The following is a 12678-nucleotide window of genomic DNA, read 5'->3' as shown; positions in this document are numbered from 1 at the left end:
CAGATTCCATTAGAAAAGGGACTTGGAAATTTTTAATTTTTATCCTTTTATATTATTTTTGTAGTTTTATTATTTATCCAATACTTATCCTGTTGTGGTAGTCAAGATGATTACAGAGGCTGAACCCCTGTACTGTACGTAATTAACAAGTACTGAACATGAAAATAAGTTCAGCCTATTACACAAAAATTTTTAAAAGCAAAATGAGCTTTATTCAGGGAATAAATTAATTAGATTTAGATTTTTGCCACCGAAGTGGATAGTTCATTGTACACCCCATATCCATCCTGTGGACGGTAGCACAACCACTATGTGGATACACAAAAGTAAGTTTATTCGGGGTCAGAGGCAAAGGACCCCAGTGGAAATAAGTCACTCTGTCTGACTTTTTTGGGTTATCCTAGGTTCTCTACACATATGCTGCTATGTATGATAATTCTATGTAACTGTATTTGTGTATACCTGAATAAACTTACTTAGAGGCGTCGTAAGGGGGGGGGGGCGGGCTGCCCCGGGTGACACCGTTTAGGTGTCACCCGGTGGCCTGGTGGCTAAAGCTCCCGCTTCACACACGGAGGGCCCGGGTTCGATTCCCGGCGGGTGGAAACATTTCGACACGTTTCCTTACACCTGTTGTCTTGTTCACCTAGCAGCAAATAGGTACCTGGGTGTTAGTCGACTGGTGTGGGTCGCATCCTGGGGGACAAGATTAAGGACCCCAATGGAAATAAGTTAGACAGTCCTCGATGACGCACTGACTTGCTTGGGTTATCCTGGGTGGCTAACCCTCCGGGGTTAAAAATCCGAACGAAATCTTATCTTATCTTAGGGGGTGACACCATAGAGCCTCTAAAGAAGGTGACACTAATGCACAAAACAGTGCTGCACCAATATAAGAGAAGAATCCTTCGTTTCTAAAAGTAAGTTTATTCAGGTATGCACAAATACAGTTACATAGAATTATCATACATAGCAACATATGTGTAGAGAACCTGGGATAACCCAAAAAAAAAGTCAGACAGAGTGACTTATTTCCATTGGAGTCCTTTTACCTTATTATTATTATAATATAAAGGTTATAATATTTTCTTATTATTCTATAATGAAGATAACATCTTATTATCATACTAAAAAGACTATCTACTACACGAGGGTCATTAAGACTATCTACTACACGAGGGTCATTAAGACTATCTACAATACGAGGGTCATTACTAGGAATAAGGTAAAATTTACACGTATGTTAGCTAAAAAATAGAAAATCATTCCCCTCCCTTTCTGTACCTACATTCATCAGACACCTTTTGGCACTCTTCTTGAACTGGTTCATGCTATGACTGGCTTATTGTATATTAACAAAGTACAAATAAGCCTATATAGAGAAAATGATGTGATGTGATAGAGGATTTTGCATAATTGAAAGTAAAGAAAATGTAAGATCAGATTCACTGAGATGTTACCTGTACTCAAGGTCAAATGTAAGATCAGATTCACTGAGATGTTACCTGTACTCAAGGTCAAATGTAAGATCAGATTCACTGAGATGTTACCTGTACTCAAGGTCAAATGTAAGATCAGATTCACTGAGATGTTACCTGTACTCAAGGTCAAATATAAGATCAGATTCACTGAGATGTTACCTGTACTCAAGGTCAAATGTAAGATCAGATTCACTGAGATGTTACCTGTACTCAAGGTCAAATATAAGATCAGATTCACTGAGATGTTACCTGTACTCAAGGTCAAATGTAAGATCAGATTCACTGAGATGTTACCTGTACTCAAGGTCAAATATAAGATCAGATTCACTGAGATGTTACCTGTACTCAAGGTCAAATGTAAGATCAGATTCACTGAGATGTTACCTGTACTCAAGGTCAAATGTAAGATCAGATTCACTGAGATGTTACCTGTACTCAAGGTCAAATGTAAGATCAGATTCACTGAGATGTTACCTGTACTCAAGGTCAAATGTAAGATCAGATTCACTGAGATGTTACCTGTACTCAAGGTCAAATATAAGATCAGATTCACTGAGATGTTACCTGTACTCAAGTCAAATGTAAGATCAGATTCACTGAGATGTTACCTGTACTCAAGGTCAAATATAAGATCAGATTCACTGAGATGTTACCTGTACTCAAGGTCAAATGTAAGATCAGATTCACTGAGATGTTACTTGTACTCAAGGTCAAATATAAGATCAGATTCACTGAGATGTTACCTGTACTCAAGGTCAAATCGGAACAAGTGTTTCTCTGATATTGCAATGTTTTTCTTTATTTTTCATTTTTTTTTTTTTGCATTGTTGAAGCTGAATAAATGTAGGATCTGTTGGCTGTACTCAAAGTGGTATTTGAGTTTGTTTCCTCAATATTCTCCTGTTTGGTTTATGTCCCTTAAATATTATCATTGTTAAACATTAGTCACTCACTGGTCATGCAGTAGTGACATAACTGGAGTTTACCCCCCCCCCCACTCCCCCATCCCCCCGTCCTTGAATTTCATGGGCGTGACACCAAAGATGCTGCCCCGGGTGACACCAACTCTAGCGACGCCTCTGTTCGGGGTTACACAAATACAGTCACATAGATTATCATACATAGTAGCATATGTGTAGAGAACCTGGGATAACCAAAAAAAAACGTCGAGTGACTTATTTCCACTGTGGTCCCTGACCTAAATAAAACACGTCCTCCTCGATTCTAAGTCGATCTGACACTAAAGCAAATTTCTCAATTTACGTGAAGTTTGTTGCAGTAAGTTTTCATTCAGGTTCAGTACAGTGACAAGAACAGAATACCAAAGACATTTCACTGCTAGATTCCACATGTCCCACTCAATATGCACCCACAATTCGACCTATGTTCATTGGGTCACTCTTTTTGACGTGGTACTCAAGGTCAGTTTCTTACCTACCTTTTGTTCAAATCCTATTTTCTCCATCTTAAAGTTTTCTGATATTAGGCTACGTAAACCAACAAAAAATTTTAATCACAATCGAGCAAATCAAAGAAAAACGAGCACAATATGTCTGGATTAGAGATTTTACCACCGAAGTGGCTAGTTTATTGTGTATCCCATATCCATCCTGTGGACGGTAGCGCAAGAGCATATGGATACACAAAAGGCCTAGGAACTAGCCCCCAAAAGGGTTAACAGGTGTACATATGGATTTATATCTGCATATCTACAGTTCACTTATCTGTTACAAGCAAATTTAGGAAATTTGCTTAGTATATCTGGTAACTTATTTTCATTAATAAGATATCTCGACATGTCACGTAGGTTATTATACTGTATCTCTGTATTCTGGCAAAGAGGCAGCAGAGAGGAAAAAAAAAAACAGGATCCGTTCAAATCTGAACGTTTGTTACTCATGGTGCAAGAATAGCAGGAAACGGAAAACAGGCAGACGGGCCATGAGAAATACATTTCTAACCTCAGCTTCACTTACCATCGACACAACACATAAAACACCACCACTAACTGTCGTCCTCAAGACTCCCCGAACCGTATTTTTCTTCCATATTCTTCATACACGGTTATGCAATAACGTTAGAATTGTTACCCCTTCCCTCTCTCCACAATTTCCACAGACGACACGGAGAAGGAACAGCGTACGACAACCCTTTATAATAATGATCTTTATCTCTGCAAGTACATAATACAACTTACAGACCTAGCTGATATCAATGACACAAAAAGCCCCTAGTTATGCATAGAATTGCTGGCAACTTAGGTTAATTTTCTCCCCAGGATGCGACCCACACCAGTCGACTGATACCCTGGTACCCACTTACTGCTAGGTTAACAGAGACAGCAGATGTCTTAAGGAAACACTCCCAATGATTCCATCCACAACATTAAACGTTGATAAATTAGACACATGTACTCCATATATTGAGAAAAAAAAAGTTACGTCAACCGATATTAATGATTAAAAACTAAATGCAATTACTGATCATGTTTCTAGAACACGTGTATATTCCTAACAATGTGCGGCTTTCCAACCAACTTTCCTGGTTCTGTATCTTGTCCATGTTCAAAGATAAAACTACTTAAACGCTGTTTTCCAGTTGTTTACGCCCAGCTCTTACCTCTTTTAAGTTGAGCAGGTATGATCTCCTCACTTGATCCTCTACCACAACACATCCTTGTCATATGTCTGAAGAGAAGGTTGAACAGTTTCCAAACACCAGTCCAGCGTCCGAACCATCGTATGCAGCGCGGACAACCCTCACAACACTCTCACCTGCCCACCTCACCTTGACACTCAGAATTCAACTGGCAAGACCAGCTACACCAGCCAGAGTCGCTTGCTTCAAAGCAGGACTATTCTCCGAAAACTCGTTCCGGTGATCGGACACAAATGGTAACTCCAGCAACCGAAACATCACAGCTGCTGCACCTGGAATGGTACGTAAATACTCACAAGTTGGAACAAATAATGATACTTTAATCCAGTATTTAAAATATTATATATGACTTGCTCTACACGCGCCTACCTGACCTGTGTAAGAAACTATCATCTGTACAACCGAGCATACAAGGCATCGCTTGCTGTACTCACATAATGACTACAGCATTAGGAATTAAAGCAGACTCACAATGTATATACACTGAGAGACAGACACACATCTTGGTGTATATATACCGTCATCATCACCAGTTCAATAACAGTATGAACCTGCTTCACACTCGTAAAAATATCTCGCAAAGTTTCGACTCGCAGGTCGATGTAATTTCAAGGCTAACTAGCAGGTAGCCACCAGAAAAGTGTCTGACCTGTAGAACGCTAAAACACAAAGAATGCGTTCACCTTATAGAATCGAAAAATACTTTATTTGGATTATTAATCCAGGAAGGTTAATAACACTTGAGAGCTGAGCAGTGTGACTTATTTCCACCGGAGTTCCAAAAGGAAGAAATTTAACTTTCATGGGCGAAAAATATCAAATTGTATAAACACAGTAACTGTACAATAAGCATCAGTTTGAGAATCGAGTAAAAGAAGGGAAAATGGCGAAGGCAATAATGGTGGTATACTGTTTTAAAGACATGAGGAAAAAATTCTCCTGAAACTGGTCTTATAATAGCTTACATTCATTTGTCTGACGACTTCCACTAGTTTGCCACCGTAAAAAAAAAAAATAGATCATAAAATGTGCATGAGATGTGATTGTTGGTTTTTACCTTTAAATGAAAAGAATCAGCATAGCCGTGTCTAAGATAGTTGCTGGTAAAGTCGCCTAACAAACCTATACACACGGGTAAGATAATTTAGGTACAAGCTTACACAAGTTTTGGATGATTACGCTCTCTTACATATTAACATGTGCAAATTACCTATAATGGTCCGCGAAGTACTTATAGCAACTTATTAGATACGTTATTATTAACAATAAGAATGAACCAAACTGAGTAAATAAAATGGATCACGAAGATAAATTACAGTAAATATATAGACAAGTGATTCAGAGACCCGACAAATTGATAAGAACATAAGACAGAAGGAACACTGCAGTAGGCCTACTGGCCCATGCGGGGCAGGTCCATGTCAACCCCCGGCTTAGATCAATGATGAATTAGACACATGTGCAATACCTGTGTATCTTTACTGAGGAGACGTTTCACCACACAGTGGCTTCATCAGTCCTAAACAAAGAAGAATGGTAAAGATCCAAATATCAGTCTTGAAAAGAATACAGCATATGTGCGAAGAAGTGGCTTATTTACTGTAGACAGGTGAGGTGAAGCAGTCGTAGGCGGTACGACAGTGGACAAATCCACATGTAGAAGTAGGTCAAACCTATAGGTTAGACAAGTAAAGAATTCCCTGTATCAGGATCCCAAGATGTTGCTGTGTCTGACAGGAATGTAGATAAATAGTTCAGAGAACCGACAAGTTGATAAATTAGACACATGTGCAACACCTGGGTATCTTAAGTAAATGTTCTGCCCCACAGTAGCGATGATGCCACTTATCATATAAACATCACACAAACAATATGTGCAAAACAAAACACAGTTAAATAAGTAAACTTATTTGGGTACAATTTAAAAAAAAATGGGGATGACTACACCTGTCTACATAATGTGTAAATTACGTAGGATAACCCCGCAAAAAACAAGTGTCTTACGTAATCATATATGTAAATTACCTACGATACATAACCCCCTCCCCCCCAAAAAAAAATAAATAAAAGTCAAAGTAACTTGTCTCCATCATGGTCTTTTGTCTTGCTCTTAACATTTTTATGACGTTTCCAGAGATAAAATCCTGACGATGATAATTAAATTTTCCAAGAAATGTTGATAATCGGGGATTACCAACAGACCCCTGGCAGTCTTCAAGCTGGCACTGGACAAGCACCTAAAGTCGGTTCCTGACCAGCCGGGCTGTGGCTCGTACGTTGGTTTGCGTGCAGCCAGCAGTAACAGCCTGGTTGATCAGGCTCTGATCCACCAGGAAGCCTGGTCACAGACCGGGCCGCGGGGGCGTTGACCCCCGGAACTCTCTCCAGGTAATAATTCAGTACAATTATTATTTTAAAAAGAAACCTAGTCTGTCCCATAGGCTGCGGTATAAATATGACGCAGTAACAATCAATGTACGAGAACTGCAATGGAAATCAGTCTATAAATATTTTTGTTTAATTTTCATAATTCGCCACTGTCATATGCCTATAGGTCGCTATAGGCGATACAGTTAGTAAGTTTACTCAGGTATAGGTCAAGGTATAGGTAAAAGGACCCCAATGGAAATAAGTCACTCTGACTTTTTGGGGTTATCATAGGTACATCACACATATGTTGCTATGTATGATAATCTTTGTAACTGTATTTGTGTATACCTGAATAAACTTACTTATGAAGAGGCAGGGCCAGATGAGTCTCGACCCCTGCAACAACAATTAGGTGAGTACATAAATACTGTTACGTAAATTATCGTACATAGCAACATATATGTAGATTACCTAGAATAACCCAAATATATATATGAATGTATATAATATATATTATTATTTTTATTATCACACTGGCCGATTCCCACCAAGGCAGGGTGGCCCGAAAAAGAAAAACTTTCACCATCATTCACTCCATCACTGTCTTGCCAGAAGGGTGCTTTACACTACAGTTTTTAAACTGCAACATTAACACCCCTCCTTCAGAGTGCAGGCACTGTACTTCCCATCTCCAGGACTCAAGTCCGGCCTGCCGGTTTCCCTGAATCCCTTCATAAATGTTACTTTGCTCACACTCCAACAGCACGTCAAGTATTAAAAACCATTTGTCTCCATTCACTCCTATCAAACACGCTCATGCATGCCCGCCGGAAGTCCAAGCCCCTCGCACACAAAACCTCCCTCCAACCCTTCCTAGGCCGACCCCTACCCCGCCTTCCTTCCACTACAGACTGATACACTCTTGAAGTCATTCTGTTTCGCTCCATTCTCTCTACATGTCCGAACCACCTCAACAACCCTTCTTCAGCCCTCTGGACAACAGTTTTGGTAATCCCGCACCTCCTCCTAACTTCCAAACTACGAATTCTCTGCATTATATTCACACCACACATTGCCCTCAGACATGACATCTCCACTGCCTCCAGCCTTCTCCTCGCTGCAACATTCATCACCCATGCCTCACACCCATATAAGAGCGTTGGTAAAACTATACTCTCATACATTCCCCTCTTTGCCTCCAAGGACAAAGTTCTTTGTCTCCACAGACTCCTAAGTGCACCACTCACTCTTTTCCCCTCATCAATTCTATGATTCACCTCATCTTTCATAGACCCATCTGCTGACACGTCCACTCCCAAATATCTGAATACATTCACCTCCTCCATACTCTCTCCCTCCAATCTGATATTCAATCTTTCATCACCTAATCTTTTTGTTATCCTCATAACCTTACTCTTTCCTGTATTCACCTTTAATTTTCTTCTTTTGCACACCCTACCAAATTCATCCACCAATCTCTGCAACTTCTTTTCAGAATCTCCCAAGAGCACAGTGTCATCAGCAAAGAGCAGCTGTGACAACTCCCACTTTGTGTGTGATTCTTTATCTTTTAACTCCACGCCTCTTGCCAAGACCCTCGCATTTACTTCTCTTACAACCCCATCTATAAATATATTAAACAACCACGGTGACATCACACATCCTTGTCTAAGGCCTACTTTTACTGGGAAAAAATTTCCCTCTTTCCTACATACTCTAACTTGAGCCTCACTATCCTCGTAAAAACTCTTCACTGCTTTCAGTAACCTACCTCCTACACCATACACCTGCAACATCTGCCACATTGCCCCCCTATCCACCCTGTCATACGCCTTTTCCAAATCCATAAATGCCACAAAGACCTCTTTAGCCTTATCTAAATACTGTTCACTTATATGTTTCACTGTAAACACCTGGTCCACACACCCCCTACCTTTCCTAAAGCCTCCTTGTTCATCTGCTATCCTATTCTCCGTCTTACTCTTAATTCTTTCAATAATAACTCTACCATACACTTTACCAGGTATACTCAGCAGACTTATCCCCCTATAATTTTTGCACTCTCTTTTATCCCCTTTGCCTTTATACAAAGGAACTATGCATGCTCTCTGCCAATCCCTGGGTACCTTACCCTCTTCCATACATTTATTAAATAATTGCACCAACCACTCCAAAACTATATCCCCACCTGCTTTTAACATTTCTATCTTTATCCCATCAATCCCGGCTGCCTTACCCCCTTTCATTTTACCTACTGCCTCACGAACTTCCCCCACACTCACAACTGGCTCTTCCTCACTCCTACAAGATGTTATTCCTCCTTGTCCTATACACGAAATCACAGCTTCCCTATCTTCATCAACATTTAACAATTCCTCAAAATATTCCCACCATCTTCCCAATACCTCTAACTCTCCATTTAATAACTCTCCTCTCCTATTTTTAACTGACAAATCCATTTGTTCTCTAGGCTTTCTTAACTTGTTAATCTCACTCCAAAACTTTTTCTTATTTTCAACAAAATTTGTTGATAACATCTCACCCACTCTCTCATTTGCTCTCTTTTTACATTGCTTCACCACTCTCTTAACCTTTCTCCTTTTCTCCATATACTCTTCCCTCCTTGCATCACTTCTACTTTGTAAAAACTTCTCATATGCTAACATTTTCTCCCTTACTACTCTCTTTACATCATCATTCCACCAATCGCTCCTCTTCCCTCCCGCACCCACTTTCCTGAAACAACAAACTTCTGCTGAACACTCTAACACTACATTTTTAAACCTACCCCATACCTCTTCGACCCCATTGTCTATGCTCTCATTAGCCCATCTATCCTCCAATAGATGTTTATATCTTACCCTAACTGCCTCCTCTTTTAGTTTATAAACCTTCACCTCTCTCTTCCCTGATACTTCTATTCTCCTTGTATCCCATCTACCTTTTACTCTCAGTGTAGCTACAACTAGAAAGTGATCTGATATATCTGTGGCCCCTCTATAAACATGTACATCCTGAAGTACATAATATATATATATATATATATATATATATATATATATATATATATATATATATATATATATATATATATATATTCAACAAGTCGGCCGTCTCCCACCGAGGCAGGGTGACCCAAAAAATAAAGAAAATCCCCAAAAAGAAAATACTTTCATCATCATTCAACACTTTCACCACACTCACACATTATCACTGTTTTTGCAGAGGTGCTCAGAATACAACAGTTTAGAAGCATATACGCATAAAGATACACAACATATCCCTCCAAACTGCCAATATCCCAAACCCCTCCTTTAAAGTGCAGGCATTGTACTTCCCATTTCCAGGACTCAAGTCCGACTATATGAAAATAACCGGTTTCCCTGAATCCCTTCACTAAATATTACCCTGCTCACACTCCAACAGATCGTCAGGTCCCAAGTATCATTCGTCTCCATTCACTCCTATCTAACACGCTCATGCACCCTTGATGGAAGTCCAAGCCCCTCGCCCACAAAACCTCCTTTACCCCCTCTTTCCAAGCCCTTTCGAGGACGACTCCTACCCCTCCTTCCTTCCCCTATAGATTTACATGCTTTCTATGTCATTCTACTTTGATCCATTCTCTCTAAATGACCAAACCACCTCAACAACCCCTCTTCTGCCCTCTGACTAATGCTTTTATTAACTCCACACCTTCTCCTAATTTCCACACTCCGAATTTTCTGCATAATATTTACACCACACATTGCCCTTAGACAGGACATCTCCACTGCCTCCAACCGTCTCCTCGCTGCTGCATTTACCACCCAAGCTTCACATCCATATAAAAGTGTTGGTACTAATATACTTTCATACATTCCCTTCTTTGCCTCCATAGATAACGTTTTTTGACTCCACATATACCTCAATGCACCACTCACCTTTTTTCCCTCATCAATTCTATGATTAACCTCATCCTTCATAAATCCATCCGCCGACACGTCAACTCCCAAGTATCTGAAAACATTCACTTCTTCCATACTCCTCCCCAATTTGATATCCAATTTTTCTTTATCTAAATCATTTGATACCCTCATCACCTTACTCTTATCTATGTTCACTTTCAACTTTCTACCTTTACACACATTCTCAAACTCATCCACTAACCTTTGCAATTTTTCTTTAGAATCTCCCATAAGCACAGTATCATCAGCAAAAAGTAACTGTGTCAATTCCCATTTTGAATTTGATTCCCCATAATTTAATCCCACCCCTCTCCCGAACACCCTAGCATTTACTTCTTTTACAACCCCATCTATAAATACATTAAACAACCATGGTGACATTACACATCCCTGTCTAAGACCTACTTTTACCGGGAAGTATTCTCCCTCTCTTCTACACACCCTAACCTGAGCCTCACTATCCTCATAAAAACTCTTTACAGTATTTAGTAACTTACCACCTATTCCACATACTTGCAACATCTGCCACATTGCTCCTCTATCCACTCTATCATATGCCTTTTCTAAATCCATAAATGCAATAAAAACTGCCCTACCTTTATCTAAATACTGTTCACATATATGCTTCAATGTAAACACTTGATCTACACATCCCCTACCCACTCTGAAGCCTCCTTGCTCATCCGCAATCCTACATTCTGTCTTACCTATAATTCTTTCAATAATAACCCTACCGTACACTTTTCCTGGTATACTCAGTAAACTTATTCCTCTATAATTTTTACAATCTCTTTTGTCCCCTTTCCCTTTATATAAAGGGACTATACATGCTCTCCGCCAATCCCTAGGTACCTTCCCCTCTTTCATACATTTATTAAACAAAAATACCAACCACTCTAACACTATATCCCCCCCCCCCTGCTTTTAACATTTCTGTCATGATCCCATCAGTTCCAGCTGCTTTACCCCCTTTCATTCTACGTAATGCCTCACGTACCTCCACCACACTGTATATATATATATATATATATATATATATATATATATATATATAGATATATATATATATATATATATATATATATAATATATATGCAATAAAATCACAGTAAACAGGTGATTTCCAAATATGCAAAACAACCACTCTGAAAGAATAGAGAAATTCCAAGCGCATTCGTGACTACTCACATTATCATAGTTCCTTGATAATGTGAGTAGTCACGAAAGTGCTTGGAATTTCTCTATTCTTTCAGAGTGGTTGTTTTGCATATATATATATATATATATATATATATATATATATATATATATATATATATATATATATATATATATATATATATATATATATATATATATATATATAAAGAATCAACAATGAAGTTTTTTACGCGGAAAAAATTGATTGATTTATAAAAATCCACTTACTCTAAACATTAATCACTCAGTGGATAGATATCCCTCAATCAATAAACATCTATAAAGTCAACTGCCTACATGTAAGTGAAGACATATACATACACATACTGTAAGATATTTCAATTAATACGTCAGGATGGCCGAGTGGTCTAAGGCGCCAGACTCAAGGTAACTTTCCTTCAGATAGAAGGATCATGGGCATTCTGGTCCTCTCTGAGGGCGTGGGTTCGAATCCCACTCCTGACATTCGAGTTTTAACCTATCATGTAAATCCTAGTACAAGAGTAACGGGTAACACGAGACAGAAAAAATATATCAACGAAGTGAGTATATGAAACAGTGAACATGTTACAGAGGCGACCGTCCCCTGAGATCCTTCCAGAGAAACTCTGCAGTACAAATTTATTTCTTTTCTGCAGTATACAAAATGTAGTTTACGTGTAATAAAATATTGTTAGGCACAGAGAAAACCACTAGCATGTGATGCATCCTAGAGAACCTTGATGGTGAAGGAACTGGAACTACCCTCCTTTTCTTTGGATCAAACCTGTTTAGATCCCATTCACAAGATGTTGCATGATCTCTTTTAGGCTTAGACAAAGATGTAGAGTGGGGATGCTTGCAGGATGACTTAATAAATAGACTGATAAGAGCCCAAGGAAAAAATCTAAGATAACAGGTTGAAGATTAAGAGTCGGGAACTCAAACTTTAAACCCTGGCAGGCACTAGTAATGACCCTTGTGGAACCTCGTTCGTCACAAGCGCCCACTCTGACACCTTATCACGTACCATCACTCGTTAT

General features: G+C 39.2%; 1 non-coding gene across 1 annotated transcript; it reads left to right on the top strand.

Moving 5' to 3' along the window:
- The first annotated feature begins 12005 nt into the window (after nucleotides 1-12005).
- On the top strand, nucleotides 12006-12121 carry TRNAL-CAA (transfer RNA leucine (anticodon CAA)). The gene is made up of 2 exons: nucleotides 12006-12043; nucleotides 12077-12121. It is a non-coding gene; the product is annotated as a tRNA-Leu (tRNA).
- The last annotated feature ends 557 nt before the right edge of the window (nucleotides 12122-12678 follow it).

Source organism: Cherax quadricarinatus, chromosome 37, assembly GCF_038502225.1.
Source record: "Cherax quadricarinatus isolate ZL_2023a chromosome 37, ASM3850222v1, whole genome shotgun sequence".
NCBI lineage: Eukaryota > Metazoa > Arthropoda > Malacostraca > Decapoda > Parastacidae > Cherax > Cherax quadricarinatus.
Note: the sequence above shows the minus strand (reverse complement) of the source record. Positions and strands in the feature narration are given on the sequence as shown.